The 20774-nt window shown below is 37.7% G+C and overlaps 1 protein-coding gene across 4 annotated transcripts in view; it reads left to right on the forward strand.

Annotated features, from left to right (window-relative positions):
* Nucleotides 1-20774, forward strand: part of tnr (tenascin R (restrictin, janusin)) — a 288572-nt gene that overhangs the window by 107605 nt on the left and 160193 nt on the right. The window lies entirely within an intron of this gene.

Below are 20774 nucleotides of genomic sequence, written 5' to 3' on the forward strand. Positions count from 1 at the left end.
TTCCTTATTGGAAACAAGTCACTCAAGGTCACACACAAAAGCACAAGCACAACCCCCCCACCCCACATCAGAATAGACACACAGGCAAAGAGAGCAGAATACATGCTCACAAAAAAAGAGGGTCAGAGGGGGGCAGCAACTTGTTAGCAGCAACCATTCGCTGTGACCGGTCCAATAATGCAATCTGCTCTCGCTGTTGAACAGGCCACCATATGGAAGCGGTCACAGGGTGACTCAGAGCGAATCAAAAAATGGAAACAGCAGGAAACAAAAGGATTGCTTGGATCCCTCCTGTATTCAGCCCTGCTCTGCTGGTACACAGAGGACAAAAACCTGTTATTTCAAGGGCCCAAAACATTAAAATAACATGACCCTCTGTTTAGCACCATGGCATTTGGGCTTCTAGAAAAACAACAAAACAACACATATCCCTTTTAAATGTCAGCCCACTGTGGATGGAAGTAGCTTTTACAACAAAGCCCAACTAATTAGTGGAAAAGATCTTAACGAATCTACTCTATGAGTTGGATTATACAGTGTGGGTTATATGTAACTAGCCCATGAGAGACATTAAAGTCGGGAGGGGGGGCAATTCAGATAAGTTTTTGACCCAGGTTTATCAGTTTATGCTATGTTGCTATCTTCAGCTAATGTCAGTCTCACCAACCTCCAACCTCGCTCATTGTGATGGTAAATCTGTCTTTTGTAAGCCATCCAGATGATTTGGCTCAGCTCAGAGGAGCTTGTTGTTTAAGTCTTCATTTGGTACCAGTTTGGACTTTTGAATGTGAAGTGAATATTGACAGAAAATGGAGTAAAAAAAAACTGGCATTCATACAGGAGCTAACTACCTACAGTGGCTCACATTAAAGTGCTGCATTAAAGGTAGATCTTTACTTTGTCACTTACCCCACAAAGTTTGTCTGGTCAATAGTACATCATGTTTCAGTTAAAAGCATGTTAGTGACAAAATGAGGATTCATAAAAAGTTCCTTTATCTCAAGAAGTGACATTTGTAAAAGGAAGTCATACGTGCACATAGAATTACTGCATTTATCAGTAAATAACTCCTGAGACTTTAACTGAGATAAACAAAAACTGGTCAGACATGAACTATGATGTAAAGTTTCAAGTTTTTTAGCACAAAATGTGGCCTTAGGGAAACTTTAGCTTGTCTACATACTCCCCAAAAAAAACACCATGGACTTCCTGGGAGGTAATTAAGTATGGATCAGAGTAAGTTATGTGATTACCTCGGAACCGAACCATGTCAGAAGCTCACTGAAGAGTTTAATTGCCATCCATGTGATTGGATTTTTTTTGTCTCACCACATGATAGAAATTCAGAATCTTGAGCCCATGAAAAAGCAATTACCTGCTTTACTGCTGAAGTGTTAAGGGGCTCTCATTATCTAGTTAAAGCCATTCACAAATATGTGTGAAAGGAAGCTTTGATTTGCTTTATTTACTCTCATACTGTGTGCACTATTTATATTAGACAGGGGATACTAAAAGACTGGTGTGGCATTTTTGACATTTGTTACTAAAGCAGCATTCTGTATGACTGTAACTGGGGTTGTGGGCTTGAACTGATTAAAGAACAGACAATTCTAAAGCCAACTACTGAGGTATGTGACTGTAGATGTTTATCTGGCTAACTGCATGCATCTCTAGTTTATGTCACACCAGTTATAGGAAACCAGTGCAATTGTTGTGTATATAATGAAACTGCTTTCTATTTTGTCTGCCCATCAGTTTGTTCCTTTCTAGTCTTTTGTATTTGATGCAGAACATCTAATGACAAGCTGCACAGATAGAAAAGCAAAAACTCTCATCATAGGGATGGACTCTCTGGCTCAGTCCACCATTCGGGCATCTTCTTATGACAAGAAAGAACATCGAAATTTCTTTTATTTCCTTAATTGGCCCTGATGAAAATTGAACTTTATTCACTGATTTCTTGAAACATGCTGCACACACACAGGCACCTACAGGATCTATATAACTGCATGGAGAGATGTCAGAGTGAAGGGGCTGCAAAAAAAGCACTGGGTGTCCTGAGCTGTATCGGGTTCAGAGCCTTGATCAAGAGCACTTTGGCAATGCTGAGGAGGTAAACCAGCATCTCAGTCAGCAGTCCCAGTTCTACACTTGTTTTACTTGGTGACTTAAAAGAATTTTCTTAGACATTTTTATTTGTGCAAAAGGCTTTACTCTACATATCAAATAGTGTGGTTCCAATTAAAAGTTGAATTGCCAACTAAAGACCAAGTTTGAGCTTTACTTTAATAGAGAAAAGGTAGGACTTCATTAAAAGTATGATCCAAGTGTTACTGATAATTTTAGAGAAATATGCACGGAAATGTATTAAAGTTAACTTTAAGGCCCAGTTACAAGTCTAACTTTGAGACTGCAGGTCTTGTGGGCCTTGACATAGATGTTCTACCTCTGTTTTTCTTAAGCATCACTTACACATACCCTTTACTGTAGGAGTAAGGAATTGAAATGAATGAACCACTGTAATGATACAAACTGCAGTGTTATCCTTTTGTTGTTTCTACAGTGCCAACAGAAGCAAATCAGAACATGACTCCAGCTTAGCTTATTAATAATAATAAAAAAAACAGATTCTCCTTTCACACATGATAGTGAAATTGACTTCAGTGATAATAATTCAAACAAGCAGCAAGTACAAGGAAAAGACTCAGAACAAGAAGAACAAAAGATTGTTAATCAGTGAGACTGCTCTTCCTGAAATGTTTCTTTTGTTTTATTCAAAACTCCTGAATGGTGTTTGGTAAGATTAATCACAGACTCTGTAGTTTATGGAGTTCACAATCTAAGACTTGACTTTCTTTTGTTTCCCTTCATCCACTTTCAGCCAGTTTTTAACAGTGCGCTCCTTTTCTCCCATAAACTGTAGGAGATAGTAGGTTTATTCATCTCTGAGCAGCCAGTCTCAGAAAACTGTCAGCTATTGTGTAACAACAATAAAGCATTTGGAAGCAGTGGACAACTCGTCAGGGCATCTGGTGAGGCCAGTAGTTAGCGATAACTGGATTCCTTTGTCATACATTGCCATTGCTTGCAGTCTAAATATCTTAAGAAGTAAAATTATAGTAAGAATTTACATACAATTGATTTTTTAATCTGCATTTGCAGGTAGATATCTGTCAAAAAGAGATTATTATGGCTAAATCATCATCGTATGATGGCTCCATAGAGATATAGCTACTGTTGAATAGCTTTTACAATTCGACTCCCCATACTATTTATCTCATGAGTAAATATCAAATGCTAAAAGGGAGGTAGATGGAGAGATGTTGAAACTGGAATAAAAGATGATTATTTCCTGCATACTGCCAATGCTTATTACACAGATTGGTGATCCTCCAACTATACAGACAACTCCTAAATGTATGTTACATCACTACAGATCTTACATTTCTATGTGGAATCCATTAACTATAGACCTGCTACTGTATCTAAGGTTACATCTAAACTGCAGTGAAGTCTACGAGAAAGTAATACAGCTGACAGTTTCAACGTGGCGTTGATATGATTTAATTCATTATCTCCTTTAAGGTACTGCATGTTATGGGGTGTTGGAAAATATACACTAAAACATTGTGTTGTATTGAATTAATATTTTGGATGCATTATTGTTTTTTCTATGGATTAGTCATTGACTTTGTTATTGCAGAAGTTTTGTGATGTCATTCAACCTCCAACCACTAGCTGGCAGCAGATAGGCCTGGGCGATATGGCTTAAAAATCATATCACAGAATTTTTTTTTTTTGCCTTTGACGATAACGGTATTATATCACGGTATTACAAAATTAAAAAGAGATAATGCTTTTTAATCCAAATTCAAGTGTTATTAACCTCCTTCTCCCCTTAAAACAAGCCTTTGATGGCATACTCAATTTATCTCCAAGTATAGGAACACAGAAAACAAGTTTTATTTTTTGAAGTTTCTCTAGGTTTACTTCTGTCTAACTGCACTCCAAGTTTCCCGTTTCATCTCTAACCTGATGAGGTGTGTTAAGCTGCTAAAGACTTGAACATGTTTCCTAGTAAATGCGTTCACAACAAAAGCATTTCAGAAAAATAACAGCCGCAGACTTTTATTTTGAAGAGCTTGACGGAAGTATTGTGTTTAGCATTGAGTTAGCTTAGCTTTGGCTGCTGTACCAGAAAATATGGCTAGTTTACAGCAGCTTTTCTGACCTCATTTAACATGGCAGCCTGGATCTTTGACTCACTGTGGACTTAGAAAAGAAAGTCACAAGTTAAAATAGACTTTTAAACGGTTGTTTATGCCGTTCTTAGAGGAAGAGCTGCAGCACTTGCCTCTGCAACCAGCCAAAGCAGCACTTAGCTTGTGTTACAGCCCCAGGCAGGCTGACAGAGACAGCACACTGACTTAGTAGTGGTGCAGCCGTCAGACTTTGAGAGGAAAAAACACGTGTTTTTGCCTGCTAACTCACACTGAGGCGGATACGATGACGTCATTAACAAGCGTTATCGCAATTGGTCGGTAGAGTCCAAATCTCTACCGCAGGCCCAAATTTATATGATTTATACCGTCTGCTGCATATACCGCGCACCCCTAGCAGCAGACATTTAACTCTTCCCTCTTCTTCTCTCTTCAGACAAGGAGATCACCTGAGCCTTTTTAGCCTGAGCGAGTCATTTGCTCGTGCCTATCTAGCAGAGTGGCAGGCGACAATCAGTCATGCCAGCTTCTGCTGTGGACTTATTTTGGCTTCCAAAACATTAAGACAGAACAGATTTAGACAAGAGTCAAGTTATTTGCAATATACGACACACCAGAGTGAAATACTAAGACGACACAACAAATCTGCGATTTGTCAGCAAGATATCATAGCAGTAGCACAGCTAGCAGCTAACATGATATGAGTACATTTACTCTGTATTGATTTTCGTGTTTCCCTTTTAAAAAAAATCTTGCAAGCAATTAAATGTATTACATCAAATAAGAAAAATCCTCATCTTAAGACTTTAATGCTAGATTTTATAATATTAAAAAAAAAAAAAAAACCTCAATATATGGCCTGTCATAGCACCGCTATATATGACCCTCACTTCCACTATTCTTCAGTGCTGCGCTCCCCTCCCCCACCCCTTCTTCAGTGTCCTGACTTATTGAGGGTGTTTGTAGGACTGTTCAGATAAACAGCCCAAAGTTGATTTGGTTTTAATGACTTTGAAGTATTTGATACTGATCCAAGTTAAAAGGAAGCCTGCGTGATCAGACAAATCCCCTTTATTGGATAGATATTTGTATCTCTCAATGTATACAGAACAAAAAAACTCACTAGATATTGGCATTTTAAGTAAACTTGATCTGTTAAATTAACCAGGAGGCTGCCCTATTTTAGTCTGCACTGATAGGGGTGGATGTGAGTTTGATAATGTCAGGTTCCTTTTAAGTTTGGAAGGTCTGCTGGTTCATAACCAGCTGTACTTCTGTGACTAAACTCTGCCATTTTGCCACTACACATGCTCTGTGGAGTGGGTGGTTGGAGGGAGAGTGGTTCACATGTAAACCATGTTTGAGCTTCTGAGTGACACTTAAACCAGCTGAAAGAAGCATCGGATTATCAGTGTGAAAACAGAGGTGAGAAAAATAAACTCAGAGAGAGAAGGACTTTACTTTTACTTATAAACTTTGTGATCTGAAAATACATTTAGTGATGATGTATCTAATATCAGCCCTATTAGTGTTTTTAATGTCACATGATATTTTCAACCCCTAAATCAAAGTCATTGATAACTATAAAATGTTTAAATCCTGCTTTAGTGTTATAAACTTCTCTGTAGGGTTTTGGCATCAGAGAAGCCTTGAAACTAGGGCTGTCAAGAATAATAGCATTAATTGCAGTCAACTGCAATCTACAGTTAGTGCACTAATTGTGTTAAATTGCCATTAATCACATGCTGTATTGTCCCTTTCAACAGACTTTGGTTAAGCCACTGCAGCATCTCCCTGCAGCCACAGTGATATAAAATAAATCCACCACTGCTGCTTAGTGTCTCATTCCATTTAAAAAAACTCAGACTGCTCATTAGACAAGTCAAAAGTAACCTGAACCTTGTGTTGTCAAACATTCACCTATTTACTGTTCACTTATTTCTTTTTCAATCCCTAGCAAGTTCTTTTTTCTTTGGTCAATCCTTCAATTTACCTATAAAAGCAGGTCAGTTTCCAAACTGTAAGTCTTTTATCCTTAGTTTAAGAATATAGAAAGATCCAAAGATGACACATCAACTGTTTTAAATGCAAAATAGTGGAATTTTGGATACGATAAAAAGGGTGTGGTTGATCGTGATTAAAAAATTTGATCTTTTGAAAGCCCCACTTCAAACTAATGGATTTGTTGCTTAAGCTATGCGGTACTTAAGGCACCACACCTTCACCAATACAGCAGTCACTTCCTGTGTTACATCTCCTCTAATGTGTGAAAGTCCAACCCAAACACTGTCACCCATCAGCTGCATCAGTGATCTATGGTTCATTTTTTTCCCACTGCAAGTTTTCCCTTTATTGGACATCAGCCATAAATAGTGTCCAAGCTCAGGTCTGATGAATGTTAAATCAATAAAACCTTCCATCATTAAACCACTCGGCTGAAAAAAGTCCAAATTAAAGCAGACGACTTGTCAACAAGCAGCGCTGTATGAAACAGGCTGCTCTTGTCTTAAACTACAACTTACAGATTAATCGCACTGTACTTCATCTATGATCAAGGGAAACATTTAAACATCCAAAGCCCTCAGCGGGGGTTTCTTAGTCTAGGTTGTTGTGGTGATTTGTACAGGAGGCAGCTATTTGTCCTAGTTGAGCTGAGCTGGCAGCACAATAGCCATCCCACATGGAAAACCGCCCCTGGTGAAAATGACTTTCCATTACTTGTGACCCATCTATAAATGACATTCCCTGCTGATTGGATAATTTGGTACCTTACATATAAACTGGACTTTTTTCCTTGTAGAATAATGGAGGCACACAATGAGAAGCTACCAAGAAATCCTTTCTCTATAAATAGAATAATGTATTCGTCTTTGTTCAAAGATGCTAGAATGATGGATGATGTTTGAGGCAGCTGTGTGCTTATAAAAGCTCACATTTAAAACACTGTCATCCCACCATAGCAATCATGTCCTATTTGTTCTTTCATAATATCTAAATTTGCATGTTGTCAGCATCTTAGAAGATATATTGATCTCATCATTAGAATGCAATGGTCGGTAGTGGATGGTCAAATGGATTGCAGTGGTGATGCTTCTAAAGGAGACTTGTTTCATTATGTAACACACAAATCAATAGTCTCAAAATAAGAGCTTATCTTGTATCAAGTTAAACACCCAAGACCATCCCTCATAGTTTGATGGTGTGCATATGTGTGTGCATGTGCAGCTTGTTTGTTCTGCAGAGAGCACAGCAGCAAAATTTAGTGTCTTGGCAAAGCAAAGAATCAATGCAGACACACTCTAGATCTCTGTTCTCCATCTAACAAATATCACTGAAGCAAACCGATGGAACAGGAATAGCCTGAGTGTGGGGAGCTCTAAATAAAACACATGGCAGAAGAGAAGCAGGTCCACATTTTTCATCTGTTTTTCACTAGATAACATTTGAGTATTTTGAATCTGAGTTCTCTGCTAAATTGTTGGGTTGGATTCATGAGCAGAGATGTGTCTGTAACTTGGCCAGACTGCCTGACATCACGTCCAAGGAAGAGAGAACATCTTAAGGTGGTTGCAAGCTCATGAGTCACACTGCATGCTCTGTGTCAGAAAATGTCTTCTTCTTAAACTGGATCGACTCAAATTAAGGAGCAAGTTGTCATGGAAATCAAGTAATTGCAGCATTTAAGAGCACATACCAAATGTTAGGGTCTGTCCAATGTAATGGCTCCAGTTTTTATTTAGGATCAGTTCTGTGTTAGATTAGACTTAGACAGTGACTGTCATTGACTTCACTGTATTTAAAAACTTCCAGCAGAAACCTTTATGGTTTACTGGCCTAAATATGAATCAGTATTCAAACAGATGACTGTTAAATGTATGAAAAGGTTCCAGGAAAGAGATGAAACACGCAAGGTTGATTCACTGGTTTTGCTTGAATAACTGAGGTAATAGAAAAACTTTTATCAAAGCCTTCTCTTACTTTCCAAAAGCGGTATTGCTCATCAGAAAGCAGAGCTGTCTCCTGAGATTATAGGAAAGTCTGTTATTCAGAAGAAGAGATTAGAGTTCATCTGCAGCTCTCGCACAGCTGAACGCACATCTGTCTGTTTGAAGTACCTACAGTCGAATCAGAGATTGGCTTCCTAACACGTTTAAACTACACGGCAGGACTCATTTACACAGTGAAACAAGCTTACAACTACAAAATAACAGCAACAGGCAGTCAACTACAGAAGATCATTAATGATAGGCTCAACAATACATTGTGTTTGACAGCATTTTGTTCTGGTGTAAAAGTTCTTAAGGTTGGGGAGGCTTTACTGGATTTCAGTAGTTAACTTAGAGAGTACTATCTTCTACTGCATTGTCTCACTAAGTTCATTCATCTTGTCAAGAAAATTTTTCAACACTCTTGAGCAAATGGGTGGTCTCTTTCAAGACAAAAAATTAAGAGGGCCTGAACATATGTCATAACCATTTTTTCATATCTGCAAATTTTCTCCTGACTTTGTGTGACTCAGCAAGCTCTGTGGATCAAAAGGTTAAAGCAGCATGATGTGGCGGAGCCTGAGGGATTAAACCTGGGCCAAAAAAAGCTGAATAAACAGCTACCAGTCAGAGGATTCAAGTTTGTCGCCAAGTCTGCCTTGTTTAAAACTGATGGTGACCCAAATGACAGTAAAAAACATTTTTGAAAATGGGTTACCAGTGAGAGTTCTTAGTTTTTAGATGGCTCATTGCCAAAGATGTGTCTTTATCTGACCCTTGTTTTCTAGCTAATTTTATAAATTTAAATGATTTTTTGTGCATGTTTGTCCACACAACAGTTAACATTCGTGTACATCAGCTCAGCCCTCAGTGTAAGGAAACGAGGAAAGAAGCCTTCAGTTTTAGAGAGATATTAGTGAATTCATATAAGAAACGACAAAATGTCTTCAACCACACAGACATGACTTGTGATAATAAAGGCTGCCCCAGAAAACAGTGGAAAAATGGAGGCAGTTTGACGACCGCACAGTACGGTTTAGAAGTTGTCTGTCCATGTGTTCCTACTCACTCATGTCTGCAACCCTGTCCCTCTCTGTCCACCTGTGCAACTTGATGTCCAATAAATTTATATATAGTGCTATGGCTGTAAATCAATGGTCTCCCGTTAACAAATCAGCATTTTAGCGTTATGGCTAAGCTCTGACATACAGTGACAAAGTGTCATAGTGTGCACTATAGACCAATTAATAAACACACTATCTCAATAAATGAATAGTAAAAACAAGAGAAATAATCTGAAAAGCTATAAAATAATCCAGTGGCATGTAGAGGTAGCATGCTGCAGGCAGCGTTTCTTAGATTTTCAAACTTTTTAAACCTGTGGATTATATTATTTAATGTTTATATTTATGTGAGGTTAGCTTTAGACAATCTCAGCAAGTTTGTATAGAGGCTTTAAAATGCATTATTTTTTTCTTCAAAGGTCCTAAAACGTCTTAAATGTGATGTTTAAAAGTGTGTATGTACCCTGAAAGAAAAAAAGGGGCTACTTGAAAGAATGGGATATGGTGCAAGATGTGTGTTTATTTTTCATTGTTTTTGGTCTTGAAAGTCTTAAATCTCTTAATTTCAGAATTTTTGCAGCAACCTTGTTTAAAGTGACGTTCTTAAACAAAAGTTGCTGGCAGTTCCTTGAGTGAAGTAGATTAACCATCAAATTTGTCATTTCACACTCTAATCCTGGCATTCAGGATTGGTTCTTGGTTCATCTTCAGTACAAATGAACCTCTCAGGGGCTTAATTTACCCAAATCTTCTCAGTATTGGTGTGTGTTGGACATTCTGACCCACTCAAAATTCATGTTGCATTCAGGTTAAGTCTTCATTTACACAACTTTCAACAAATTTGAAAATATTTAAATCCCCTTTTACCTCGCTTTTGTTTAATTTGCATCCAAAGATCCCTTTCTCTGTAATGTATCCCCATAGAGCTTCTTATTCCTGTTTCCACTGAGAGTCAGTGTATTTACTCCTGTCTGACTTCTCTAATAAATGTTCTGTGTTGAAGAAAATTGGCCAAAATGGCTTTAAATGGAGCAATGTTGACTCAATACATGCCTAAGTGTTTACTTACTATCTGAATTTCATCAAGGGCATAACAAGGGTGCAGCTGTGTGAACACTGCACTGCACTTTCACATCTAGCTGAATGTGATTTAAGGGTTTGAAATGATTCGTAATATTATGAGCTTGTAACAGAATCTCTTTGCCTCGTAAAATATTTAATTAAATGCTCCAACAGTCAGAAAACACACTATGAAGCAATTTCAGCATTTAGTGTAAGCCCCAGTTGGCCGTTTCCCCTCAATATAAAGAAAGCACCAGCTTGTTATATCCCGTAGGTCTGCATCGCTTATCTTGTTCCCACTGGAGAGAGATTCAATAGGAATTGATTGAGTGGTGCTCTCCACCTCTCTCTCACGCTCTCTTCACAATCTCCATCATCCTCGTGGATATCCGCAGCCAGACCTGGAGCTCTAACCTCTCTGCACCGCTCTGACCTGCACGGTTCTGTCTTTAAAGGCAGATGAATGTATGTGTGTGAGGCAGAGAGAGCGGTAGATGCAGAGAGAGGCTGACTGAGAGAAGTGTGAACTCTGTGTGTATTATAAAGTGTGTAATGGGCCGTTTGTGTGGCTGAAAAGGATGACACATTGTGTTTCTGTGCAGCCAAAAAAGACAGCAATGTGACAATCTGGGTTTCTTTTTCTGCAAACGGTGAGATCAGGTCTCACCAAACACACAAAACCTTCTGTGCACTGCCTTATGAAGTTTTTTAAAGGAGTAGAAGTAGACATGAGATTTTCTCACCTTTATTTGAAACCCCTTTCAGTGGAAGACTATTTTTGTTTGCTCCACATATTTATGTTGGCAAACACTTTAATGTTTTCACCTCCTAGAGAAAATGCAAATGTCTAGCTCACACTGATTTTCAGTACAGTAGAGGAGACAAATGCAAAATATTCAAAACTTAGTTTATCTGTATTGGAAACAACCCTCTTGTACAGCGGCTTAGGTGTAGCATCAGCACTTCAGACTCCATGCCCTGCTTAGGGCTTAAGACAAATAAGAGGAAAACAAAAAAAATCTGCACAATAAAAGCCAAATATCTCCTCATTTAAAAAAATTAAAAAGAAATACAACCCCCCTTCCCTTGGTGGTGTCGAAGGTAAGAATGAGTTTTTGATTAGATGCCACAAATAAGGTTTACACAATAAGGCAGACACAAACTAATGCCAAACATGAAAACTTTTACTAAAGAACTGCTTTAGACCTAGAAATAACACAGCCATGACTACTAACCTGCCCAGGTGACTGTAAGAAGAAAGTTTTTAGTAGAAGTGGTAATAAAATAAAGTTGGAAGCTTAGTCGCGGTGATGTTAAAACCAGTTGATGTAGTTCATGGATAGCTAACATTGGTTTTTTCCAATTGGGAGTTGTGTTTATGCTTAAGGAAATATGACAGTAGTATTATTTGGGGCGTCAAACTCAAGGCCCGGGGGCCAAATCCGGCCCGTGGTACAGTTAAACCCGGCCCACCAGATCTTATCATTTTTTTTATTATAACTGGCCGACTGATTTGAGGTCTGCAGATTTCCTCCAGTTTAAAAATGTAAACCTAACCTTGATGATTTAAAATATCCTTGTTTAGTCATAAAAATAAGAAAAATAAAAGGTTAAAAAAAATTGATTAAAAGTCAGGAATATGGGGAAATACATTTCTGTTTTCATTTCATATTCTCAATTTTGCATCTCACTGTTATGACGCAAAGTTATGGTTTTGACTTTTTATTTCATATTTTGACCTTTCCAGTTCACAATTTTGACTTTTTTCTTATTTTTTGATGTTTTAGATCCTCAATTTATTTTAAAATTTTAAGTAAAATTTTGACCTTTTGATCTTTTAAGTGCCTTACTTTGACTTTTATCTCATAATTTGACCTTTAAGATCCTCAATATTGAATTTACAGTAATACTATGACCTCAATAATTTTTTCCCACGCTTTTAAGGTTTAAGCTGATGATTTTTAATTTTATCTCATATTTTGATACCAACTTTCTAACTCATATATTTGCCTTTTGAAGTCATTGTTTTGACTTTAAGTGCCATGTTTGGACCTTTTAAGCTAATAATTAGGAATTTTTATCACATTTTATCTCAATTCCCCCCCCCCCCCCCAAAAAAAAAAAAAAAAAAATCATTGCTGGTGAAAATGAGGTTGACGGTTTATGGTTAAATGTGGACATGTTCAGCCCTCAGGTTAGATCCAAATTCTGAATTATTATTATTTATATTATTTTTATTAATAATAATAATAAATACCCTTTATTTGTTTTTTGTTTTTTTTTACAAACCATTGACTTGATGTGGATTGAACACCTGTGATGCTATCTTCAGGTCTTCAGGTAGCCTGCAAAAAATGCCATTGGAGTTCTACTGATTTCTTCTCATTTAGAGGGAGAACAACCATCTAAAAATTAATTTTAGTATTATTTCTATCCTGAGATCCTAAAACTATTGCGTTTTTCACTCTCATAGTTAGATTCATATTTTTTATGCTGTTGACGTGTCTGAAATATTTACCTACACAGAAGGTATGTGAGCATATATGACACCTGCAGTGAATGGCATGTTGACCTCTGTCTGCAGTTTGATGATACAAATCACTTCAGAACTCAGGTTCAAGTGGAAAATACTTGATTGATGTTCATTCTGTAGTGTGGGCTCCTTTTAATGCTGTAATATAAACATCTCAGCTTTTCCTGACATTATAGCCTTTATGTTTGAATTACAGTTTGGTATATGTGAATTTGTACTTATCTACTTTACACCAGCAAGCAGGTCACAAGATAATCTCTAGCTCTTATAAGCTGTTTTATGCCTGCAGTGTAAAAAACTGTTACGTTTTTAATATTCCGTCTCCAACAGTTGGGTCAGTTGGCAGCGTTTTTCTTAAAATGGTGGCGAACTTCAGTGAGGGCAACTTACAGCATTCATTATATAAAAGACCTTGGTTCATTGATTATTAATGTAGTTTTAATGGTGTCTTAAATCTGACTAAAGTTTGGCTCCATAATGAGAAATGAATGGCATAGTTTAATATGATTCACTTTTAGTAACCTTGTGCAAATAAATGAAAGACAAAATGAACACTCAATTCTTAAATTGTTAATCAATCCACGTACATTATGGAAGTTGTTAGTCCTTGGATCAATATGGATCTTCCATTACCTCAGCACCTGTGTGTTTTATTCTATTGATCCTCACTGCAAAGCTTGTGCTTTGTTACCTGCATATGGTGCAAAAAAAATTATTTAAAGGCTTCTAATTTGTTATCTGACGTGGGGATTCAGCGTGTGTGGTTGAATTTCTCTCACCCTGCCTGTCTCCTCCGCTCTGTCTCTCCTCCTGTTTGTCTCTGTGGGATTGATCCCTGTCATAATTAACAGTCAGACATGGAGGCAGTGTGTTTGGACAGGTTTGTCTTGACAGAGACCTGCAGCCTACTGTTTGTCTGACTTTTGTTTTCCACATGTCTTTGTCTGTTTCAGTTTATCTAGAGTCTTCTTACAGCCTGTGTGTGTGTGTGTGTCTGTGTGTGCCCAGTGCAGTATCATCTTTATATGGTTATGCTTTGTTTGGAGGCTACATTTAGCATACTGACTCAAACAAACACTGGGAAACGTCTGTTATACTACTGTTTTTTATAGCAAGCTCTCACACACTCAGAGAGCCTCTTCCATACCTCACAAGCTTAATAGAGCTAACTTAGTGCTAATAGCACTCTTACACAAGAAATAAAGAGTAATTAATTGATTTTAAAGCTGACTTTTTTTGCTTTAAGAATCCTGTCCGTGCTGGACTTAAGCACCGGTCTATCAAACCAGGATAAAGTCCATCAGTGCACCACTCTGTTGGAGCGCATAAGTCAGTAAGACTGTCAGATATGCTGCATAAAGTACATTTGGTTTTAATTTATTTTAAGCATTTAGACTAAACAGTCTTTTTCTCAGTTTGGTAAGTCAGTTGGTGCTCCTTGTATTGTTATCTTGCAACAGCGCTCTCACCATTTTGCTTCTAGGTACAGTGTCTTTGAGTGGGCAGGCTGTGTCTTTAACACCAGTTGGAAGAAGGGCTAACGGTTAGAGAGGGGGCAGTGCACACTGGGAAAACAAACAGCTGAAGCAGGCACAGTCTGATAAATGTGAACATGATGCTGAGAACAACAAACCCAGAGAGAGAGACTGACTTCAGTCTCTTTTGAAAGTCATTACACAAAAATACATGCAATAGGGTTGGGTACGAGTACCTGAGTACTCAGTGTGGCCGTCATTGCTCAATAATGTTTATTCATACACTGTGCACATGCTGTTGTAATTAGGGATACACAATATTGGATATTTGCCTTTATCTGATATGCCGGTATTTAAAGATGAATTTTGGCCAACTCTGGCTATGCTACATTATTTAATTGTAGTTCAGCCTAAAACTTCAGTCCTTAAGAAATGTGAGTTCAAGTTTGAGGATGAAGATATTAAAACATTTCAGTTCTGTAGCCCGTATGGGTCCATGATCACGTGATTTCATCATGTGCTACTTTTGTCACATACCAGCATGAAAACAAAGCCGCGTTTTGTGTTGCAATCACTTTGAGTGGAAAGCATTATCTTTAAGCTTTCTTTCAGTTTTTGTTTGATGTCAATAGGCCAAGTAAAACAGGAAATATGATCATTTTAATTTGATAAAAAGATTCATGTTACACATAGGGGACAGTGGACCATGCTGTACAGGACTGGCTCTAGTATTTTTTTGATAATTTCAACATATTGTAGTTTATTTTTAAAAATGACAACATATTCTTTTACATAACTTTTTTTTTTTTAAATCCATTTTTGGGGGGGTTGTGTTATATGGAGGCTCTATATCTAAAACAGTAAATTAAATTTAAAAAATATAGTTTTCATTTTATTAAGTTAAGGTAGTGTCAGAAAAGATTATACCAAACATGAGCATGGTATACATTTTCTGAGTGGTTTATTTTTTCAAAAGAAAATAAACCAAAATAGCCAGTGGACCTCTAAAGGTTAAACAAGCCTTGGTGTGTTTTTAGGACTATGATCCTTATATGCTTTATGTAAATACTGTCTTTGTACATTTTTTCAGAAACTTAAATTCCAGCTCTTTTTTTCTCCAGAAAGTTTATTTCTCATAGCTGACTAGCCTATATTTATGAGAAGCTGTTAGGCACATAAAAAATACAGACATAGCTGTAGTGATAGTTTTTATTTTATCCCACATGGAGATATGCTACTAAATAATGGGTTAATTGTTTTCATCATGTGATTGATCAATCACTGTCTCTAGTCTCCTGCTCAAAAAGCCAGACTTCCTGTATGATCAAGATATTAGATGATGATCAAACTGCTTATCTCATTTTTTAAATATGTGAGATCAAGCTCCTTTGTTTTTACGCCTGGAGCTTTTTGTTAATTTTTGATTAGAAATCTTTTAGAAAGGCTGATAAATGAGGCACTCTGTCAGACTGGGGTTTGAGCTGCCGCTTCAATGGGCTGTGTGAATCCCAGTATTGATGAATCAGATAAAAACTGAATGTGTTGGAAATAGCTGAACTATTTGTGAGTCCTTTCATTACAAAAGTACACTTCTAATCAAAGTTTTGCCTGCTGTTTCTAAAGTTAAAATTCACACAACAATCAGGCACAGCAGTAGCTCTATTATGAGTGAAGTTGACTTAAATTTCATTTCCTGCTCTGCAGAGATAACAAATACATCATTCAGCTGCCCCCATGCCTGGTAAATAAGCTCGTTGCACTAACAGTGTCACTAACAATGTTGGCTCCATTATTTTTATTGATGCTGCAGAGCAATTTCTAAATGAGTCCTGGCATTTGAAATATATCTACATTACTTCAACTGTTGACTAATTGCCTCGGTAGAAAGACAAAATATATTTGTGCCTTCACCCTCACTGCTGCGGGCATGAGTTATGAATGCTGTTTCCCTAAATTAAATCCCTCTTTATCAAGTTAATAATTATGCATGGAATAATTTACAACATGCAGCTTTGTTTGTGATGAAGAATTTACAATGAAGAGATGTCGCTTTTGTACACAAAACAAAAGGTGACTTTGCTTTAAACGTGTTTGTTTATGTTTTTGGCTCATTTAAATGGCAACAAATATTTTTGAGGCTTAATTTCATTTGCCTTGAGTAGTTTTTAGGTTATGTGGAAATAATTCAGCTTTAAAAAATGAAAACTTCCTCTGCTTTAAAGCTCCAGCAGGACCATTAAAACCTGTGTGATGACTCGGTAAATGTCTTTTATGTTCTTTAGGGGAAAAGACGGTATAAAAGCCATTTTTCATTGGTGTAAAGGGGGCAACGGCAGGTTTTGGTGTGGCAGTTGATGAATGGATGGTAGGAGGGAATCCATCTGCTGCATCAACACAACGGAAATGGGATCGTCGGCTGGTAAAAAATTGCACAGGGAGACGAGCCGAACTCACACACAAGGCTTAAACTTACTGAAGTCACTGTATCTATACAGTATGTGTGTTTGTGTGAGGTGACTGTGGGCCATCCAAACTAAGTATCACCAATCTATCATGTAAGCTTTTTTCATATTTCCTTGTTTCAATAGGCCAGTTTGATTTATGAAGCTTTTTCCATAGAATGACTCAGTGGTTTCTGTTTTAAGACCGAAAAAATCACAATTATGTATGTTTACATTTTTCTATTCACTGCCAGAGTGATGTTATGGTAAGGTTTGGAGGATTGCTTCATATTTGCATTGTACTTTGACATATTTTTATAAGAAGCAGACCTTTCAAATGGGATTAGCTCATCCTGTACATTAAAAAGAATATGATGATATTTTTATTTGCACTTAACCTTCACAAAGTCTAAACAGGAGATGCATCCTTTGTAAAATCAGGACTGATATAGAAGTTCAAAATAACAATTTAACCAATTGCTGATTCCTGTACAAATGTTTCTCAACATTTCTTTGTCAATTATGTACATTTTTTACAATGACCCACATGAGTTGACATATTCACATTGTTTTCGTAATATCTCCGCTTAAAATGTCACTGGAACACGAGTTACAAGCTACAGTTGATCTTTCTCACCTGCATTTTTCACAGCAAAAGTTCAGGGGAGAGCTACAAGTTAGTTTAGAAGTTGACTAGTCCAGTGAAAGAATAGTATGTGAATAACATGACTTTTCTTTTCTGAGGATGATTCACAGTTCACTACGCTGTTTTGCTGTGATTTTTTTTTGCTTCTACCATGTGTTGTATGTTTAAGTTGACCGATGCTTTGTACCTTCTTGTTTCTGTTTTGTTGGCCCTCACTACGTGGATCTGGAACTAGACTCGGCGCGAATCTGGAGTAAAGCGTAGTGGCACCTCTAACATGCTCCAAAGACAGACCAGTGGAATTACAAAGATCACTGGAAAGGGAGCGATTTGCTCAGGAGTGCCCTCCCCATGTTGATCACTGCGCAGACTTAGCCAGCTGAGAGGAGGATCAGGAGAGCCACATTCATTAAGCCACATTTGATTCCTGAGAAGGGCGGAGTCAGACAGCTCATTTACATTTAAAGTCACAGACACAGAAATAGCTCGTTCTGAGCAGGGCTGCTTCTAGGATCTGGGAATGTTAAGTAATGTTCAATGTGCTTTTAAACAGATAAAAGATTGGCCTTAAATATGATTTCCACGTCCCGCAACAATTCCGAGCTCAATCCTGCCGCAGGACTAAAATAACCAATAAGCACCAATTAACTTCACGTATCTGACATCAAAAGCAGTAAAAGTGTTACGGCCCCAGCCGCACCCCCTCAACTATGTGTGAGATTAACCTCTGTTGAGTGTTCTGTGTGTGTATGTGAGTGTGTTTGTGTGTGTGCTGTGATCTTCAGGTAATGTCATCCACCTGTGCTGCCAGCTGAGAAGCTTGATTGGTGTGCAGCTGAGCTGAAGCAATTAGCCTGTCAGAGAGGACCTGCTGATTGGTTCAGAATCAGCTCGCCCCTGTGCCCCTCATCGAGATAGCCACAAATGTTAACTGTGAATTGTTCTAACAAGAACTTTAGTGTTTGTTTTGTTAACTACAGGTGGTAATCTTATTAAATTGTTCATAATTAGAACTTGTGATAGTTATGAGGTACTCGTTCACTTAAGAATGGGCCAGGAATTTAGTTTAGTTTTAGCTCACACACACATACATCTCCGGATTGCTCATATTGTTTAGTCTCACTAGGATTTAGGGGTGCTGTTCCCTTCTGATGTTAGATTTGGACAGATAGAGCAGGCAGTTAGGTTTTATTTTATTCATTTTCACAAACTTGTAATCTAGCTGCTAAATATTAGTTATAGTCCCCCTTTATATTCTTTTATAGGTAGGTTAGCATCCACCCGACCTTTCAGTTACCTCTTGTTTTCCACGTTTTGTAAACAATTTTAACTCTTTTGCAATTAAATAACTTTTGGTTCAACCAATTCAATCTGGTTTTGGTACTTCCCTTTTTCCTCATGAGCCAGGTCATAACAATAAGTTTGAATGTTTTAAAAACCTTTCAGTGGTTTTAATTGTGACTGATGTTGCTGCTGCTGCAGGATGCAGTGCGTGTGGTTATTAATAGACTTCATAATTTTTATCACTGATCTACACTCAGAAAGAAGGATTAGAGACTTTTAAACTTATGCTGTCATGGATCACAGTACAGCCAGCGGTGCACGTTTAACAGTTTGCCCTTAAAGAAGACTATACCGCTGTGCCAGCACTTGTGCCAGGCCATGTCGCATGAGTTTCTATGCGCCGGTATGTATGTGTGTTAATAGTTTGGCCCTAAATTTGCCCGACATCATTAACAGAAGTTCTGTCATCGCCTTGAAAGCATCTTCACACATACACACACATAGTGATGGTGCTGGTGGGAATGGACACACACTCTCAAGGCATTTTTTTTTTATAAACGTGTGCTTTTTACTCTGTACTGTCTTCATGAAGGTTAAACCAATAACGTGGCTGTTTTTTAACACCCCGGTATACGGTATTACCGTTTTACTGCCCATTTCTACTGCAGACACTAAAGCAGTGTTTCCCAACCATCTGTCCTCTGGACCCCCCACCCCAGGGTTAGGGTTAGGGTTAACCCCAGGACCCAAGAAAGAAGAAAAAGTGACACCCTGCCACAAAAAATCAACATAGACTTTAATGGTTTCACTGATAAAACCCTTAAAAAAAGGCCTATGCATGCTTTTCTTATTTTCTTTATTCTTTTCTTTTCTTTACCATGGCTTTACTCAATATTTGCAAATGTAATTCTGGCAGCCTCAGAGCAGGCAATGCCCTGAGATCTTCGGTGGCCCCTCGGGGGGGTCCTGGACCCCATGTTGGGAACCAATGCACTAGAGCATAACATGGGTATTTGCCAGATATCTATATTCATTCTAGACATTGGTTAACTTTAGAAGTCTTTCTTGTCACAGTAATATCAAACTTTCATAAGTCACAAAGTAGCTCCAACTTCCTTAAAAAATAAACTAACAAAAAATGGTGCTACACTGTTTTGTTAGACTCAAACTGAGATGCAAATTATGTATTACACACATTTATTGTTTCTGTTGGGTAATATTTTTGCTTGTGCTAAGATTTCTGCAAAAGCAGCGCTTTTTAGTGGCTGCTTTGCCAGCAAATAAACTGCAGGAACATAATATGATTTACATTCAGAAGCATTATTCTTTGTTGCTCCGAAACTACAAAACATCTGAGGGAGGAAACAGAACCATCTGTAACTTTCTCCTCTCTCAGCATGGGCAGCATGCAGAAGTGAAACATAGTCCTTGCATTTTATTTAAGTGTAATACACATTATTTTGAGCTTTTTGGTAGTTGTATGTGAGTTACTGGCTGTAGAATGAGGTCTAAGGATCCATGTCTGCCAGTCTGTATTAGTGTATTTTTGAAGTCTGTAGAGAAGTCTAAAGTTTGTGTTTGCAGAGGAAATTTGAGATCTTTTGGCTGTATGAAACGTCATAAATATTGATAAGTGCAAACTGGAAAGTAGATGCTGCAGATCTTTTGGTTGAACGCCAGTCCTGCTGTTGCAAAGAGGCTAACAAGTTAATGTAGGGACAACCATGTAGTTTCTGAACCTTGCCCATAGTAGTTTTATTGGCTATTTTCCACCTTCAAAAGACTGTGCCTCTTTTGGAAAGGGATGGATGAAGAACATATTTGGTGTATTGTGGGTAAAATGTGCCGTAATGCCAATGCAGGATGGGTCAGATGCTTACTCTAAAGGATGGATTGAAATAATCTAAAAGCTGCAGATTGAGTATCAAAGTAAATACATGGTCATGGTGGGTTTCAGATAATTATGCTCATATGTGAAACAGTGTGGATTTTGAAGCTGATTTACATAAAAAGATAGGGAAACAGAAAATAGAAATAAGCATCTTTCCCTCTTACTATATTTG

This window comes from Cheilinus undulatus, linkage group 13 (genome assembly GCF_018320785.1).
Source record: "Cheilinus undulatus linkage group 13, ASM1832078v1, whole genome shotgun sequence".
Classification (NCBI taxonomy): Eukaryota; Metazoa; Chordata; class Actinopteri; order Labriformes; family Labridae; genus Cheilinus; species Cheilinus undulatus.